Source organism: Ochlerotatus camptorhynchus, unplaced genomic scaffold (assembly GCF_037179485.1).
Source record: "Ochlerotatus camptorhynchus isolate MF236.1 unplaced genomic scaffold, CSIRO-AGI_Acam_v1.1 ptg000037l, whole genome shotgun sequence".
In the NCBI taxonomy this organism is placed as follows: Eukaryota; Metazoa; Arthropoda; class Insecta; order Diptera; family Culicidae; genus Ochlerotatus; species Ochlerotatus camptorhynchus.
In genome coordinates, this window is record NW_027040528.1 from 1,279,188 (window position 1) to 1,297,134 (window position 17,947).

Consider the following 17,947-nt stretch of genomic DNA (forward strand, 5'->3'; position numbering starts at 1 on the left):
TTTGTGGAAACTTACCTGATAAAAAATATTCTTTGTATCGAGAAAACAGAGGATGATCAAGTGTGCTAGCTTCACCCCTGCTTACATCAGAGCGACATACCTGTCAAACCGTGCATCAGCTGGAAGAGCTGCCTCGCTTTTTTCGATGCCGTTGATGATGCATCTCTACCCTTCCATGTATTGCCATGCCATATCCCTCCCATCTGCCCCATATCACCTTGTGAATATTGTAAACGTTATGAATACCTCGTGAGTAGAACATCATCCCGTCCGTCCCGTCGCGATGTCTGCATAGTCGTCTGTAGCCCCTCTAGTCTCAATGGATAGATATAGATATATGGCTACATATGTCACCCGGAGTATTGACATATATTTAGGCCTCCAAGGTATGTAGGTAGGTGTCCCATGCCGTACCGTGCAGTACCTACCTATGATGAATAAGAGGCGGCAAAAGCAAGACGCGAGCATATCGATAGCAGCTCGGCGAAAAAACCGTTCAAAGTGGCCACTGCAATTAGTCGCCAAACGTTGCTCGCCGCGAACAGTTCTCACCAGAGTCGTTGTGTTGTGTTTTCATTTGCAAATCTTCGTGTCACTTCTGAATAGGTGCAAATATTATTTCGGACACGGTTTGGTTCCAGCTCTTACTGGCCGTGGCGGTTCCGATCGGAGGAAAATACAAAAAGGTGATTGACATCGATGGTGTGCTTTGGTTCGGGTTTTTGAGAGCTCAGTGAAGTAGAGGTTTACGTTTGAGTGGATTTCAACGTGCAGTCCAGGCGAAGTGTGACATCAACATTCTACACTGATAACGGATACCACCAGTCGCTTTATCACGATAACAATAACGGTATCAACAACAACAGCAATAGCAGTAACAGAGTTGTGCCAATTGATAAAGTGACCACTGTTTGTTGTTCAAAAGTGGGAACCAGATATCAGTGAGCCAAAAGGTGTGTGAATAAACATTTACCGGTAAGATGTTTTTTTTTATCTGTTTGCAGTGCGATGATTTTTTTTAAGTTTACAGCACGATTGTAATTTGTCTTTATGGATCTGAGACCGTTATTGGGATGTATGGTAGAATTTTATTCAGCCTTTTTCAAAGTATTGGTTGTGATTTTTTTAAGGCTCCCGCATCCTAGTTAGAAAATGGCGCTAATTGTAGAAGATAGCGGTCTCAATCTTCGGAAATTGAATTCGGTTTTGATGGAAATTTCCTAGTTTGTTAGAGCTTAAGTTTGCCGTTATAATCAACGTATTCGTTAACAAACGTTAGCGTTGCTATTGAAAACATTGCCTAACCCACAGCTGCAATTTAAAGTTATGATTTATTGAAACTGAATTTATAGCAGTGGTTTAATATTTCAGCTGAAGTTTGTCTACGTTCGTCGATCTTCTCTCGTTAATTGCTTCAAGAAAGTTGATGCTGTCATGTCAAACGAGCTATTGGGTGTTAATTAGAGTAATTGGGACACTAATAATGCGGAGGAATATCTTTTGATTACATTCAAATTATCACATTTTCCGATGATGGTTCGTGACTTGATCGATGATGAGATTTTAATTCGTTCAGTTTGAGAGGCATGGATGCTAAGATTGTTCCTCACCCTCACCGAGATTTTGGTTTTTCAACATTACAAATTTGTAAAACACGATTTAATCAATTGTTTTATTTTTTTGTAAGGTGTAGGGCTAACCATTTTTTTGGAACATTATTTGAGGAATCATTTGATGACAACCTTCGTAAAAGATACATTTTGACTCAAAATTGGTGATTAGAGGGTTTCAAAATAGGTCAATCCTGGGATTTCAAACGCTACCCTCTGGAATGGTAGTCTAGGGGGTTAGAAACATCCTACCAAAATTCGAAATCATTTGCTTCACGGAACCCCTGACTCAAAGGGCTTGAAGTCTGTATGAGGAAAATCGACAAAATATATGGGGGAACGAGTCACCTTCACATTCGCGGCACTAGGTGGCGCTGTAGTTGGTCGATTTTCTTTGAGTACAAAAGGTAGAACCTTTGGAGTATTGAGAACAGAATGGCTGAAGTTATTAACGTTCTAATGAACAGCACCTGTCTTTCTTCTGGGGAGGGCCAAACGCGCTTTGTGCAAAACAAACCTACAACCTGGTTCTAAATACAGAGTGTCCACCAGAAGGCCATACGGTGACCCGGCAACAGGCTTGCACGAGGAACATACCCGGTCGCCTTCTCAATAATGGAGCTCCTATTGTCAACATGGACACGTTTCTAGTACTTCAGGCTCGTAGTATGGTCTTGAATCTAGCACTGCCTACACTAAACCTGCGGCCCCCCGTTGCGAATCCACCATCAGATCAAGCGGTATTTCTTAAGGTATTTCTTAAGTATTTTTAAAGAATTTTTCAATATTTACAGGTATTTATAGATAAGTTGAGAGAAAAACAAAGTTTAGAGTGGGATACCCTACATAGTATATAGTGCGTCTAAATGAAGTTTATTTTATTGTTACGAAAAACATACGACACCTGTAAAATTGTAAGGTTAGAACCGCTTATCATAAGATTTGATTTATGAAAATCAGCTGTTCCAAATGCGGGGAGAAGCATGGGGATGACACCTGTGCAGCTACCGCACCAAAATGCGTGTACTGCAAAGAATCTCCTCCTCATGGTCTCTCGTCGTGCCCGGTGTACAAACAACGCGGGGAGAAACTACAACGTTCACTTAAGGAACGTTCCCGGCAGTCTTTTGCAGAAATGCTTAAGACAGCCACGCCATCGACCAACGAAAAAAAATCCCTTTTTTCTCTTGTCAGATGACGAGACTGACTGTGACTTGGCTGAGGAGGGAACTTCTTTCAGTTTTCCGGAAGGTTCTGCACGGAAACGAAAGCGCATCCGTTCGCGGAAAGTTGCAAATCAAGAACCCCAAATCAGCTTGCCCAAATCAAGGAGTGGTGGAAAAAAGAAGACTTCTACTCCTCCTGGATTCCGCAGAACTGACTACACCCAGGATTTTCCACCTCTCCCGGGGACATCAAAAACCCCCGATGCCCCAATTTTCAGAAAAGAAGCCCCTTCTTCATCTGGGTTGTTCTCATTTGATAACATTGTGAACGGTATCCTCAAGTATCTCGATATTTCTGATCCTCTGAAAAGCATTGTTCTGGTAATGCTTCCTACTGTGAAGACACTCTTGAAACAATTGACATTGAAATGGCCCCTCCTTGCAGCAATCATTTCCTTCGATGGATAATTTACCAAACGAGGTCGGGGATTTGATCACTGTTCTACAGTGGAATTGTCGTAGTCTTATTCCTAAATTAGAATCGTTTAAGTTTTTAGTTCACAATAATGATTTTGATGCATTTGCTCATTGTGAAACTTGGCTCTCTTCAGATATCGATCTTCCTTTTTATGATTTCAACATTATTCGACCGGATCGTGAGGATTCGCGTGGAGGAGGGGCACTTTTGGGGATCAAAAAGTGCCATTCCTTCTATAGAGTGAATCTCCCACAATTTCCAGGTATTGATATATGACCTCTGAGACAACTTCAATATGTCAATTCTTAATAATGGAGAAGTAACACGTTTGGCTGATCCATCCTCCAATGGATATATTATTAGACCTCACACTTTGCTCTAACTCATTATTGTTGGATTGCACGTGGAATGTGATCCAGGATCCCCACGGTAGTGATCACTTGCCGATCAAAAATTTCGATTGCCAGTGGGTTCAATCCGTCGGAATCCGATAACATCGCGTACGACCTCACTCGTAATATCGATTGGACAACGTTCAAGACCGCGATAGATCAAGCCGTGTCGTCGGTAGAAGGGCTTCCACCGTTGGAGGAATATAACTTCCTCTTCAATCTGATCTTGAACAGCGCGCTTCGAGCTCAAACTCGGCCGGTTCCTGGAACGTCTCCTTCCCCTTGGTGGGACCAGCACTGCACTGAGGTTTATCGACAATTTAAGGTTTCGGAACATCCATGGAACAGATGATGATTCTGTCCCATAGCGGAAATCACACGAAACACGCGACACAGAGAAGGAGAAGCCAAGACTACCAAGACGAATCATAAAGTTTCTAAACCACATGTATAAACAACCATGTTTTAACATAACTATTAAGAATATCTGATGAAATGAATGAGAATATAGATTCATAATCAAATAACGACGCGAATAAGCTTTTCCGGAAACGTGGAACACCCGTGCATTTCGAAGCGTACTCGGCTCTTGAACGCAAACTCAAGAGCCTCATAAAAGCTAAGAAACGCGGATACTGGCGGCAATTCGTGGACGGATTATCGCGCGAAACGTCGATGAATACGCTTTGGAACGCGGCGCGAAGGATGCGTAACCGGTCTTCGAACAACGAGAGCGATGAGTACTCAGATCGTTGGATTCTCAAGTTCGCGCGAAAAATATGTCCTGATTCCGTGCCGGCACAGATGATTCCTCGCGAAACGACGAATTCGGGAGACGAGATCAGCCAGCCTTTTTCAATGCTGGAACTCTCACTCGCGCTTCTTTCGTGTGGCAATTCGGCTCTGGGTTCTGATAGAAGCAAATTCAACTTGTTGAAGAACCTCCCAGACGTCGCTAAAAGGTGCATGTTGAACTTGTTTTTTTTTTTTTATTGGGTATCAAGCTGGAGCTGCGTGACAGCTTAATTTCAAGACTTGACCCATTTGAATAAATTTTGCTTCTATCTTTGACAATACAGCAGAAGGACTAGCATATGTTGGCCGCTTGAACACTGGATTCCGTATGTATTGTTTCAAGATAGTTATAGAAAAAATGCTGTGACGTGTGCGCGTAGATACATCCGCGTAGTAAACCGATTGAATAAGTAAATCCGTTTCGAACGAAATAACTAAATTATGTAAGTTACGAAAACCGCGCGAATTCCGAAAGCCGTGCGAGACAACCGAAGCGAGAAAAAAGGCTTATTATCATTTAAAGAGTGCCACCAAAATAAATGTGATGGCCTATGTTAGCAAGTTAATTAATTTTGGATTCCTCCCTAGATATTCTACTTACTTACTGCTGAGCTTTGTATCAAATTAGTTAATTTAAAGAACGTATCAATCATTTCAAGATTTCGCGACCGCACCGAACAAATTCTATGAGCTCGAAAGCGTTTGACAAACTCTACCGAATTGCGTATCACTTCTGCGTAAGCTCCGTAGACGTAGGCGCGTTGAATCCGACAGTCGGCAAAGGTTTAACCTGTACCAACACCGCTTAAGGAACGACCTCGAGTCAGTGAAACCGTTTATAGCCAAACATCTAAATTACGTATGATACGAAAATCGCGCAATTTGTGAACGCCACGCGAAACAACCGTAGAGAAAAAAAACAACTTATTATCACTTAAAGAGTGCCACCAAAATAAATGTGATAGCCTATGTTGGCAAGTTGATTAATTTTGGTTTCCTCCCTAAATATTCAACTTATTTTACTGTTGAGCTTTGTTTCAATTTAGTTATTTTACCGCACGTATCAATCATTTCAAGATTTCGCGACCGTACCGAACAAATTCTATACTACAGAAGCTCAAAAAAAAAAAACTTTTGGTGAGCTCTACTGCATTGTGAATCACTTCTGCGTAAGCTCCGTAGACGTGCGCGTTGATTCCGACAGCCGCGAAAAGTTAAACATGCATCAATACCACATAAGGAAAGATCGATTTTACGTATGGTTTAGTTCATAGATTAACATTGACTCCTGTTTACAAATGTAAGTACTTGAACACTAAGAAATAAGTTAACTCAAATGCTTTAACCGCATATATAAGAGATTTCGCGTATTGAGAGAATTATATAGTAATCGAGTACAACAAACTCAGAAGAATACAATACCTCCAAAAGTTTAAAAGCTATTAATTGTCACATACCTCTACTTTTACTTACTTAAACTATTCCTCTCCTTGTTAATCTGCTTAATAGTATTGGTCTGCCTGCGTTTTCTTGTTAAAGTTCAAGACTAAATAAGAAGATTTATTCTACAACTTTAAAGGTTAGTTGCCTCCTAAGCGGACCCCCCGCATCCTAATTCTTTTGTTAATCTACTTAATGTCATTAGACTTTCTGAAGTTTCTTATTTAAGTTCATTTGATGATTATGATATCTCATTAGTCTAATTTAATAAATTATTAAAAGCTCTAATTCACCTAATCAATCATAACCCATGCTTTATAAAGTACCTGCACTTGTGCTTGTAATCTAAAATTAAACGTGTTTCAAGTTCTTTTGATTTAAGCCTATACCTATTTATTATATCTTAGTTCGACCCAGGTAACACCTTCATGTGACTAAAATGCTTCATTTTGAAGTTAGTTTCCTAGCTGATATTTAAATTATATAGGGTATATGTTCACTAGCGTGCACAGGAATCTTGTTAAGGAGGGGCATTTTTTTTCTATGGTGCTGTCTATCCATCACTGTTTATCAACTGTTCAATTTAGCTGATTTTATTTATTTTTTGCTCCGGTAGTGGTTCATCTTCTGCAATGCAAACTGCTTTCAGACAGCTTATAGAACTGGCAATTTAATCCCATCCACAATGTGGATGATGATCGGTTCGTCAAATGGTTGCAATAGTAGGGCTTTAACCGAAATGATACATTTGCTGCAATGTTGCCTTGGTGGCTGGATTCAGCTAAAGTCATGTCAGATGGTGGTGATAGCACCGACAACCCGACATGAATGACCAATAAGAATTGCATTCTCCTTTCGTATGCACACTGCGTCGACAAGTACAAGGTTCAAACAGTGCGGAACATCCCTTTGGAATTTCACCCAAAATTTGATTTTCTCGGTATTCTTTTTGAAATTATCTTGGAACTATCTGCAACATGCACTAAAAATTATCCGCAGAATTTTATTTGAACTCTCCCCAAAAATATTTTGGTACCGCCCTTGGAAATTCAATATCTTTGAGGTTCTTCTCGGAATATTATTGAACTTTTTTTTTTTCAGAACGCCTTGGAACTGAAATTCCCCTAAAGTTTCAGAAGAATTTCCTCTGTATTCTCTCCCTTGAAATTTTCCACAACATCCCTTTCAAATTTCATTCAAAATTTGATTCTCTCGGTATTCTTTTCGAAATTATCTTGGAACTATCAGCAGGATTCACTAGAAATTATTCGCAGCATTTTCATTAAATTATCCCCAGAAATCTTTTCTTTTGGAACTGTCCTCAGAATTCAATACCCTTGAGGTTCTTTTCGGAAGTCAAGTTTAAGTTGTCCTTCCATTCACCAAAACGTTGTAGTTTTTCAACCAGAAATTTTCAAAAGCTTGCCCCTCCATTCACCAGAACTGTGCAATTTTTACATCAGGAATTTTCAATTCAGCTTGCCCCTGCATGCAGTTGATTGTTGCAAATCTTACACCAGAATTTTTCAAACTTGCTCACAGGTAATTTTACACCAGAAAATTTCAATTGACCAGAACGATGCAAATTTTCCACCGTTAATGTTCAATAAACATTGCTCCTCCAATGTTCTGATGGGTGCAGATTTCCTTTTTCCATTTTCTACCAGACATTTTCAATATAGATTGCTTCTCCTATCATCAGAATGTTGCAGGTTTTTACCAAATAAAGCTTGCCCCTATTTCCAGATTTTTCATCATAAATTCTTAGTAAAGTAGTTTCCCTCCAATTATCAGAACGGTGCAAATTTTACACCAGAAATTATTATTAAAATTTGTTTCTCTATTCAGCAAAAGAATCCAAATTTAAGATCAAAATTTGTCTGAAAAGATTGCCCATTCGTTTATCAGAACGGTCCACCAAAAATTTTCAATACAGCTTAATTTTAAATAAAGCTTATACCTTCATTTACCAGACCAGTGCAAGTTTTCAACCAGAAATTTTCTATTTATTTCATTTATCAAAGCGATGCAAACTTCGTACCAGAAATTTTCAATAGAGCATGCTCCTCCATTCACCAGAACGGTGCACCAAAAATTATCAGTGAAGTTTGTTTCACCATGCACCTTTGTGGTGCAATTTTCAGGCTTTGCCTCTTCATGCAGAATGGTGCAAATTTTCCATCATAAATTTCAATGAAGCTTGCATTCATCAGAACGATGTAAATTATGCACCAGAAAAATGAATAAACCTTGCTGCTACATTCACCACAGTTTTGCGAACTTTCCACCAGAAATTTTCAGTTAAATGTGCACCTCCAAATTATTAGCGTGATTCAATTTTTCCACCAGAGTTATTTATTTTGATCAGTCCCTCAATGCACCACCTTGATGATATTTTTACACCAGAACTATTAAATAAAAAGCTTTTTCTTCGATTAATCACCGTGAAGGTGAATTTTCTCAACCTTAAATTCCCTCTTCTTTTAACTCTCCATGAACCACCCTGAAAAAAAAATTACACCAGAAATTTTTTGTATGCACCTCTGTGGTGCAATTTTTTGACCAAAAAATTTCTTTGAAGTTTGCTCCTTCATGCACCTTTGTGGTGCAATTTTCAGGCACCATCTCAAAGGAATTGATGCAATAAAAGGTTTTCAGTGCCGTTATATTATGAAATGAAGTAATTTTATCTTCAAATCAAGTTATCAAAAATCAATTTATTTTATATCATAATTTTGTAAATGTGGAAATTAAAATCTTATTTATAAAAGGTGGGGCAATTGCCCCACCTTGCCCCACCCTGTGCACGCCAGTGAATTGTTCCAATTACACTCTCACGTTTCCACTATGTCGCACCACAAAAATACATATGGGTATGTCACAATAGTAGCTCACCACAGTGGAAATCCCGAGCCATAGTTCAAACACTTATCCCAAATCAAAATGAAGCACATATAAGATTATTTACAATACCATGTACCAAAATGGTGTTTAACATTGTTCCCTGAGTAATACCTCAATGAAAAAAAAAAAAAATGAAAGCTTGTCACGCAAATAGAAGGAGCACCGATGGGCACTTTCTGAAATACTTCAATAGTATAATTCCCTTGCAAACCCAAATAAATCGATCGTAAAAAATAAATAAAATAAAAGTGATTTGCGGCAAAACCCGCCAGTATCACACCCAACGTCAGTGCCTATACGTAAGCGTACTACGACGCGGCTCTCAATAAAAGGAGTAACAAGTGTGATACTATCACTGCTAGACTAGATCTTTGGTTCTCTCATGCAGTGGTTTATCAGAGAGGGGAAGCTTAGTAATCCCCATTGCCTGCCCATGACGCCATTCTATCGCGGCATGAGCCAGCAACGCCGACCATCAACCTACCGTCTCCAACACTCCACTAGCATGAAATTAAGCCCGCCCACCAACAGCAAGGTGCAAAAACTAGCCAAGGGGAGGGAACTTGTTTTGTCAGTTCATGGAGCTCAATATTGTTCCAGATTATTGGAGGCAAGTGAGAGTTATAGCCATTAAAAAGCCTGAAAAACTCGCGTCAGATCATAACTCGTATCATCCCATCGCAATGTTATCGTGCATTCGAAAATTGTTGGAGAAAATGATCCTTTTTCGCCTGGACAAATGGGTTGAAATGAACCACCTACTCTCAGATATTCAATTTGGTTTCCGTAGGGGCAAGGGAACGAACGACTGTCTCGCGTTGCTTTCCACAGAAATTCAGTTGGCTTTTGCTAAAAAAGAGCAAATGGCTTCTGTGTTTTTGGATATTAGGGCCCATGCATTAATTATGTCACGCTAAATCGAGCAAAAAATTACCCCCTCCCCCCTATCGTGACGTTTTTCCTATACCTAATGCATTGCTTGTCACTAAATCTAAGACCCCCCCCCCCTCCCCCTTAGAGCGTGACATAATATATGCATCAACCCTTAAGGGGGATTTTGATTCAGTATCGGTTGAAGTTCTTTCAGACAAACTCCACGCTTGTGGTCTTTCTCCATTAATTAATAACTTTTTGTACAATTTGCTGTCAGAGAAACATATGAGCTTTTCTCATGGAAACTATACAGCTTCACGATTAAGCTACATGGGTCTCCCCAGGGCTCATGTTTAAGCCCCCTTTTGTATAATTTCTACGTCAGAGAAATTGACAATTGTCTAAGTGACAACTGCACGTTGAGACAACTTGCAGATGACGGAGTAGTGTCAATGACCGGGCCCAAAGAGGTCGACCTGCAAGGACCCTTAAAGGATACCTTAGACAATTTGTCTACTTGGGCTATCCAGCTAGGGGGTATCGAATTCTCCACGGAGAAAACTGAGTTGGTCGTTTTTTCTAGGAAGCATAGCCCAGCACAACCGAAGCTTCAACTTTTGGGTAAACCGATCACTCATTCTATGTCCTTCAAATATCTTGGGGTCTGGTTCGATTCAAAATGCACCTGGAGATCCCACATTGAGTATCTGAAGCGGAAATGCCAACAAAGGATCAATTTTCTCCGAACAATTACCGGAACGTGGTGGGGAGCCCATCCGCAAGATCTTCTAACGTTGTACCGGGCAACGATTTTATCGGTTTTAGAGTACGGTAGTTTTTGCTTCCAGTCGGCGGCTAAAACTCACATCATCAAACTGGAACGTATCCAGTATCGTTGCCTTCGTATCGCGTTAGGATGCATGTACTCGACTCATACGATGAGTCTTGAAGTGTTGTTGGCGGGCATGTTGCCACTCTCGGATCGGTTTTCGGAAGTGTCCCTCAGGCTCCTCCCCCGTTGTGAAGTTATGAACCCACTGGTAATCGAAAACTTTGAGAAGCTTCTTGAGCTCAACCCTCAAACTCGTTTCATGACTATGTACTACGTGTACATAACACAGGATGTCAGGCCTTCACAGCATAGTCCTCATCGTGTATGCTTCTCTGACTTCGGCAATTCAGTTAGTTTTGATTTATCTATGACGCGGGAGATTCGTGGGATCCCAGAACATCATCGTTCCATGATTGTTCCGTCAATTTACGCTGCAAAGTTTGGCCAAGTTGATTCCGCAAGATCGTTCTTCTTCACAGATGGATCACTAATAGAGGCGTCCGCTGGTTTTGGTATTTATAACGAATTTCATAGCGCCTCTCGAATGCTTCAAGCTTCTTGTTCCGAGCTGGAGGCAATACGTTATACGATAGAAACCATAGCCTCACTTTCACCAGATTACTACTTTATTTTTACAGATAATCTCAGTTCTGTCGAGGCTATTTGCTCCATGAGGCCGGTAAAGCACTCCTCGTATTTTCTCATGAAAATACGAGAGCTTCTAAGTGCTTTATCTTTAAGATCTTTTGTCATCACATCGGGCAATGAGATGGCGGACTCACTTGCTAGGGTTACGATCGACAAATCGCCTACGATGATTTTTTTTCTTCATTTATCGTCAACAGTCACTCGTCAGCTGGCAGAATAAATGGAGCGAAGGAAGTTTAGGACGATGGCTATATTCAATGATCCTTAAGGTGTCAAAGAGTCCTTGGTTCAAAGGGTTGGATGTGGGTCGAGACTTCATTCATGTGATGTCTCGCCTCATGTCCAATCACTATTCATTAAACTCTCACTTGTTCCGTGTTGGGCTGGGGGACAGCAATCTCTGTGAATGTGGACAAGGTTACCAAGACGCAGATCACATCCTTTGGTCTTGTGCTGAGCATCGTGGAGTCAGATCTGAGCTGTGCGATTCCCTTCGGGCTCGAGGTAGACAACCTAATGTTCCAGTTCGGGATGTTTTGGCTAGACGCGATCTGGAGTTTATGGAACTCATATATGTTTTCCTGAAGAATATTAACCTTAGATTGTAAGTTTGATTAACTTTGTGTTTAGTTTGTATTTTTTGTGTTTTTTTTTAGTTTTTGTTTTTGTTATAATTGTAAAATTATAGAGCTTATAACAAGTTGAATAGAAATAAGTTCATGTTTTAGAAATAGTGAAATCTCCTCCTCCCTTTCCCCATCCATAAAATTGTAAATCTCCACTAGCCTCGAGACGACCGGGAGTATTCGGTTCAATCCCTGTAACTCTAGATTTAAGATTAGGATTCAAATAACTGTCACCACCGTCTCTATAAAGTTCATTCGATTGAGCCTGTACAAATAAATCAATTCATTTAAAAAAAAAATTAAAAAATTATGAAAATCATGAGTGCAGTATCCTCAGTGTACGAGTACAAAAGCATGAAAACGACGAGCGTTTCAACCCCTTATCAGCAATGCATTTTTAACTGTCTTACTTTTAAATGAGGTATAAATATTGCGTGTCGGTCAAAATATCACAATTCTACTAGGGATTGAAATCCGGGTCAACATGACCCTAATGTCTTAAGTGACACTTTTTTTTCTACAACTACCTTAAACCTAAAACTAATATTTATATGAGGAATTGAAGATTTCTATTAAATTTAAATAGTCAGAAAATTTTAGCCCGATCCGTTTAAAAATGAAAAAGATATCGCACTTTGATGTTGCATATTGACCATTGAAGGTGGGCTCTCAAGGCCTCTTTTGATTGCTCCCGGCAAGTTCGAGCTTGAGGCACTTTTGCGCTCAGGGTTGGCTTTTATCAAGGGAATCTGCTTAATAAGAGTCCAGTCACCAGATAAAAAAACTACACAACGCAAACTAAAGTTAAACACATTTTTATTCTGACTTACAGCAATGGTATGTGTATTTGTGGGTATGATGGACCGGCCGGCTACTGCTGCAGAAGAGCGTGGTGGGACGTCGTAGGTTCGCGATCGGTTGTTGGTCATGCGGACCGAAAAGCACCTGATCGGCTGCGTTCGTTGATCTGCTGGCTGGATACGACGGTGTCGGTACCTCTGGCCTAACCTCTGCGGACGGAGGCCTCGTGGGATGTGGGTCTATCCGTGAACCTGCAATCACAATGGACCTTTGGCTGGTCGTGGTTGGGGTTTGGCTACGCACCTCGCACGGGACTTTTATTCCAGGTCAGCTGCCTTAGCTAACCGGTAACGGAACGACTTCAACCGGAATACAATGGGTCCTGGTTGGGTGAGGGATATATGAAAGGGGGCAGGTGTTACCATAGACCACTACTGGTTTTGGTTCCGGGGTCCATAATCGTTTTATGGGTGATTAGGCCTACCTGGTTCGACTTTCTCCAATTTAACAATATAAATTGAGATTATAGTCACTTTTCCACTTCACTGTGCACAACTGGTCTAGTTTCGAGATGTTTCTCACTTGAGGTGTTACTTGGAAAAGAACATTCCATCACTAATAGGACCACCAGTAGCCTCTCCCTTTCAGATATATCATTTTTCATCGTAGTCCTTTGTCTCCTCTGTGGTAATGCATTTAGCTCTGCATCAGCTTTTCCCAAGGGTATCGGTTTTCGTGTAGTGTAGTGTAACAAATTGTGTTCTTAGGTTATCAATGTGAATTTGTTTCTTGAGTGTGCGTTAGCGTTAGCGTTAGCGTTGTTATGATATACTTCTGAAATTCTCAGTCAGACTACTTTCAGGAATAATGCTGGGGAGTAAACATTGGTTCCAATCTAAACAAGAGTAACAGAAGCATGACTGTCGCTATTCCCGGCCACGCCCATCTTTACCATAACTAGGGATAGGGAAGGAAATGTTGATGTAGTACTTACTTAACGAGAGGCCACCGACTTAGCGACACCCTCATAAGTGCTACGGAGTTGGAGGGTTGGGTAGGGTATTCGGTTAGGATTCACCTCAAGTTGGCGATGCAACCAAAAGTATGTATTGTTTATTTGTTGTTTATTTAATCTATCGATAGCCGGCTATCGAAAGAACATATTCATTTTGTTCGTTTTGTACGTGATCATGAATTTTAAGAGTCATGACGGAGAGCTTGGGATTAAACCCATGATTTTCTGCTCAGTAAGCAAAAACGATCCCTTCAGGGTCATCGAGCATCTCAGAACCATAACGCTTCGCGACAATACAGGACTACGTTTTTGCTTGATATGCAAATAGTTTCCAAGGTTAATGTTCAATATCAAATATACAAATGATGGTGGCGATTTATTGTGCTGTGGAAGAGCCTGAAATTAAATCCATGATTTTCTGCTCAGTAAGCAAAATCGATCCCTCCAGGGTCATCAAGCATCTCATAATCCACAGCGCTTCGCGTCAAAGTCCAAATATATGGATGAACTATCTATTATTGAAAAACTATTATTTACGATAATTACATGAAAGAAATAAAATATAAACTACAAACAAAACGTGACTACTAAAATCTCAAAAATATATTCTCACAAATATATTTCATGCAACCAGGAATCTCAAAACCATTAGACCCTATAATGATACTCTGCACATGTTAGACACAAGAATAGGCCAAAAAGTAAGCGTCCGACTCACAAAACCTGCCAAATCCACTTGCAGTCACAATCAACGGTTCTACGAATCGCGAGCGCTCACGAATCATAAAACCGCTGACTGCGACACTCTGAAAGCGAAATTGACAGGCTCTATGCGTCAAACACCCGCCCTCCAATCTCTTCCCGCATCCAACAACACAAATCTCCACTACAACACCTAACGAATAAAACTCCGAAAATCACTTTTTCTGCCTATCTTTCTATTAGGCCTGCGGACATGCGTTCGCTTCGAAACTTCGAACCAAACTGGGACTTTTAAACGTAATAATAAATATTGATTATTTTACGCAAAAACGAGCACTTTTGTATCGTGTGTGTGTGTATTCAATCCAACCCCCACTGGCCGGCAGTGTTATTATGGAAGAACTCTCTCTACAATGTCGCATTTATGGTCATTGTACACACTTAGATTATTCTACCGAAATCTGTGAAATTTTACCGAAATCTCAACAGCTGAACGTTCGGTAAACAGTTCGGTGAATTTTCACAGATTTCCTGTTATTTTTCACAGATATTTGGTGAAAAATTACAGGATATCTGTGAAAAATCACCGAACTGTTTACCGAACGTTCAGCTGTTGAGATTTCGGTAAAATTTCACATATTTCGGTGAAATAATCTTAGTGTGTAGACAGCTTTAGTCCGGGAGTTAGAAGGTGATAGCTCTATTGCAGATCCAGCAACCCATTTCAGAATGTCTGGAGAGTCATGCCCATTCCGAGGTTACATTCACTCACAATAAGCCCCGCATGTATGCCTCACCGTTATCAAATGGATATTGGTATTACATACACGCTTCCAGGTTCGAAAACATATTTTTTCAAACCTGGCATGTATTTAGTTTAATTTTGATATATATATTTTTTTTTATAATTGGAAAGCTCTCACCATATTCTGCTTTTCCGCCGTCGTTGATTACTTCATTTGGAATCTGTTGGACTTTTTCTCTAACGCTTCGTATTTCATTCCGTGCTTCACCAGCAATTTCCTTCCGTAGATCGTCCTTGGTTGGTTCTAATATGATTACGCCTAGGGGAAGGACTGCTCCAAGTATGAGTATCAATACCGATGGTTTAAATATTAAATATTTTAATATGTGTGATATTTGCGAATCTTACACTTAGTCTGACAGTTGTTTTATTTTGTGTTTGACTATTTTTGGTTTAAAGTGTACATTTGACATTCGTTTAATCAAAAATGGATTTCACACGAGAGGCAAGTCATTCCTTGATGATCTTGCTGGCCAGGGCCACCAAAATTCGCTCCGTGTTCTCATAAATTTTGGATCTTAGTGCACATAATCTGGCGCACTTCGGTTCCCAGGAAATAGTCATTAATTTTCACGAATTCTTCATCGTCTGCAATCCAATGTTCTGTCCTCCGATGGAACGGGAATCGACTGACTACGGTGCCCCTGTGAACGGAGTCCCATAGTGATGGTTTCGTGGTCTTAATAGATTTGCTGCTGGGGGAACTTACCTAGTCCAGTGCCGTTTTTATCATCAAAAAAGCCGAAGCCGAAAACGATCAGAGCTATCGAAAACAAAAATCTAGGCAAAAATGATGAAACAGAAAGCTGCAGGAACATAAACAACAACGGTGAAACGTCATTGAGTGTATGCGTTAAAGCTACACTGTTATTTTTTTTTACTTTATAGCTTTCCACTTGATAGTTAATATCATTAATATTTATACTAAAAACTATAATAGCTACCAATATGAGCAATTTTTACACCAAATATTACTTCATATCAAGTTGTACTTCCCCTAGGATTACGCCTTTTTTGGTCGGTTTCATTGAATTGAAATGAATTGCCATGGTGATCTGGGACGAGGCTCACATCCAAAGTCGCTGTTCTACCGAGCGCTCCGTGTGCGAAAAGAAAATGAAAGAAATTCAAAAGGGATCAGTTTCAAGAAGTGACAGTTTCATCAGATTCCCCAACTAACCATAGTCAAGCAAAGTAAGAATATACAAGCTATATTGCGACTATATGGTTACTTGGGTACTCATATGGCCGTCAGAATGGTTCATCGGTTGCGAAGTGAAATATTTCTGAAAGTGATGCGTTATATTTCTCAATGTTTTGATTTTATCCTAACGTTACCTCCATGTTATTTCACAAACAAGCAGACACAACACATTGAACACTTATCATTGTAAACCCTACCACCATCTGTTGTATATACTTTCATGGGCAATACACTCAACAGATGGTTGTAGTATGTAAACGTCAAACGCTAGAGAATTGATTATGTGCACCACAAGTGGCGGTACTACCAACTAAGAAACATTTAAATTTACCGTTAAAACGATTTCTATGAAGGTTTTAAGAGTGTTATGTCTGCTTGTCTGTGATCATACCTTCACTATCGCAACTTCGGGTAATCTGCGAAAGTATTTGCATTTTTCTCAGGCACTTTTGATCTAACTGCAATTACTCTCTCATACTCGAAATGTGCCACGACCAAATTGGCACAACGACGCCCTATACGCTCTCTGACCGAAGCGCAGGGTGTGAATTTGTTTCTTGAGTGTGCATGCAGTTAATTTAATCATAGCTAGGCTTTTATTTATGAATTATTTAATATAGCTGTATATAATATTCAATATGTAAATAAATAAACAATAAACACTTAGCAACAATAAAAGTTTTACAATTGAACTACTTTTTGACTGACAAACAAGGGATATTATGTCCCAACGGTAACAATATTTGATTGGAGTAATTGAACTTTCATCCTGGAATCTTCATCAAAAATTTGACTCAACCATTCTACCTAGTATTTACCTACTGGAAAACATGATTCTCCCTTCGCAGCAATAAATGCAGAATTTGTTCGCCGGATTGAAAATCCGCTAGGAAAACAACATATTGCCTCTAGCTAACGGTGGCTTCCGCCTTCAATGTTGCCTTTCTTTCGTTTCTGCTATCAGGTGTCTGTTTGTAAATGAGTCAGAATGTCGTTAATGGAAAGGAATCCGGGTCCTGGGTCTGTTGCAAATATGTAAGATCTGTGTGTGAAAACTGGGACACTTATTGACAGAGTCGATTTAATGGTTTATAGCAATGTCACTCGAACAACCAATGCCTTCGGGCTATGGATGTGAACGTACCTATTCATTCAAGGACGGAAGTGTTTCCGTTGTGGGAATCCAGGTGATGTACGAATGTTTTCGATTTTAATATCGTGTTAAGCCGGTGGTGGCAGTTATTTGAAGTTAAATATTTATTTGCGACCAAGGCATGTACAATTTGCGAGCAACCTTTGTTTGCCGTTCCAGTGATACGGTCAATGCTAAATTCCATCAACCTTGCACCTACTTCGAGGAAAGTAGTTCTCTAACTCGTGACTCCCATTCGGATGAAACTGACTTAACCGCGACGAGCAACAAATGATGGGAAAGCATTTATCTGCCCTACGCTGACAGTCTTCGCAGTCACCGGAGCTGTGAAGCTTTTCGAACATTTGTTTGTTGTTGTTGCATTCAATGCAGTTCGTCTCATCCAAACACCAGCTGATGCACATGGTGAAACTATATATCTATTATCTGCTTGTCAGGCGATTGGCAATTGAATAGATGCGATGCGCGCACTGCAACAAGTGTTTGGACGGTACAAGAACAAC

General features: G+C 40.1%; 1 protein-coding gene across 1 annotated transcript in view; it reads left to right on the forward strand.

Annotated features, from left to right (window-relative positions):
• The first annotated feature begins 518 nt into the window (after window positions 1-518).
• Ggamma30A (guanine nucleotide-binding protein subunit gamma-e) overlaps window positions 519-17,947 on the forward strand; it is a 149,843-nt gene continuing 132,414 nt past the window's right edge. The window contains exon 1 of the mRNA XM_065234280.1: window positions 519-975. The gene's annotated coding sequence lies outside the window, so the exon portion shown is untranslated. The remainder of the gene's footprint in view (window positions 976-17,947) is intronic.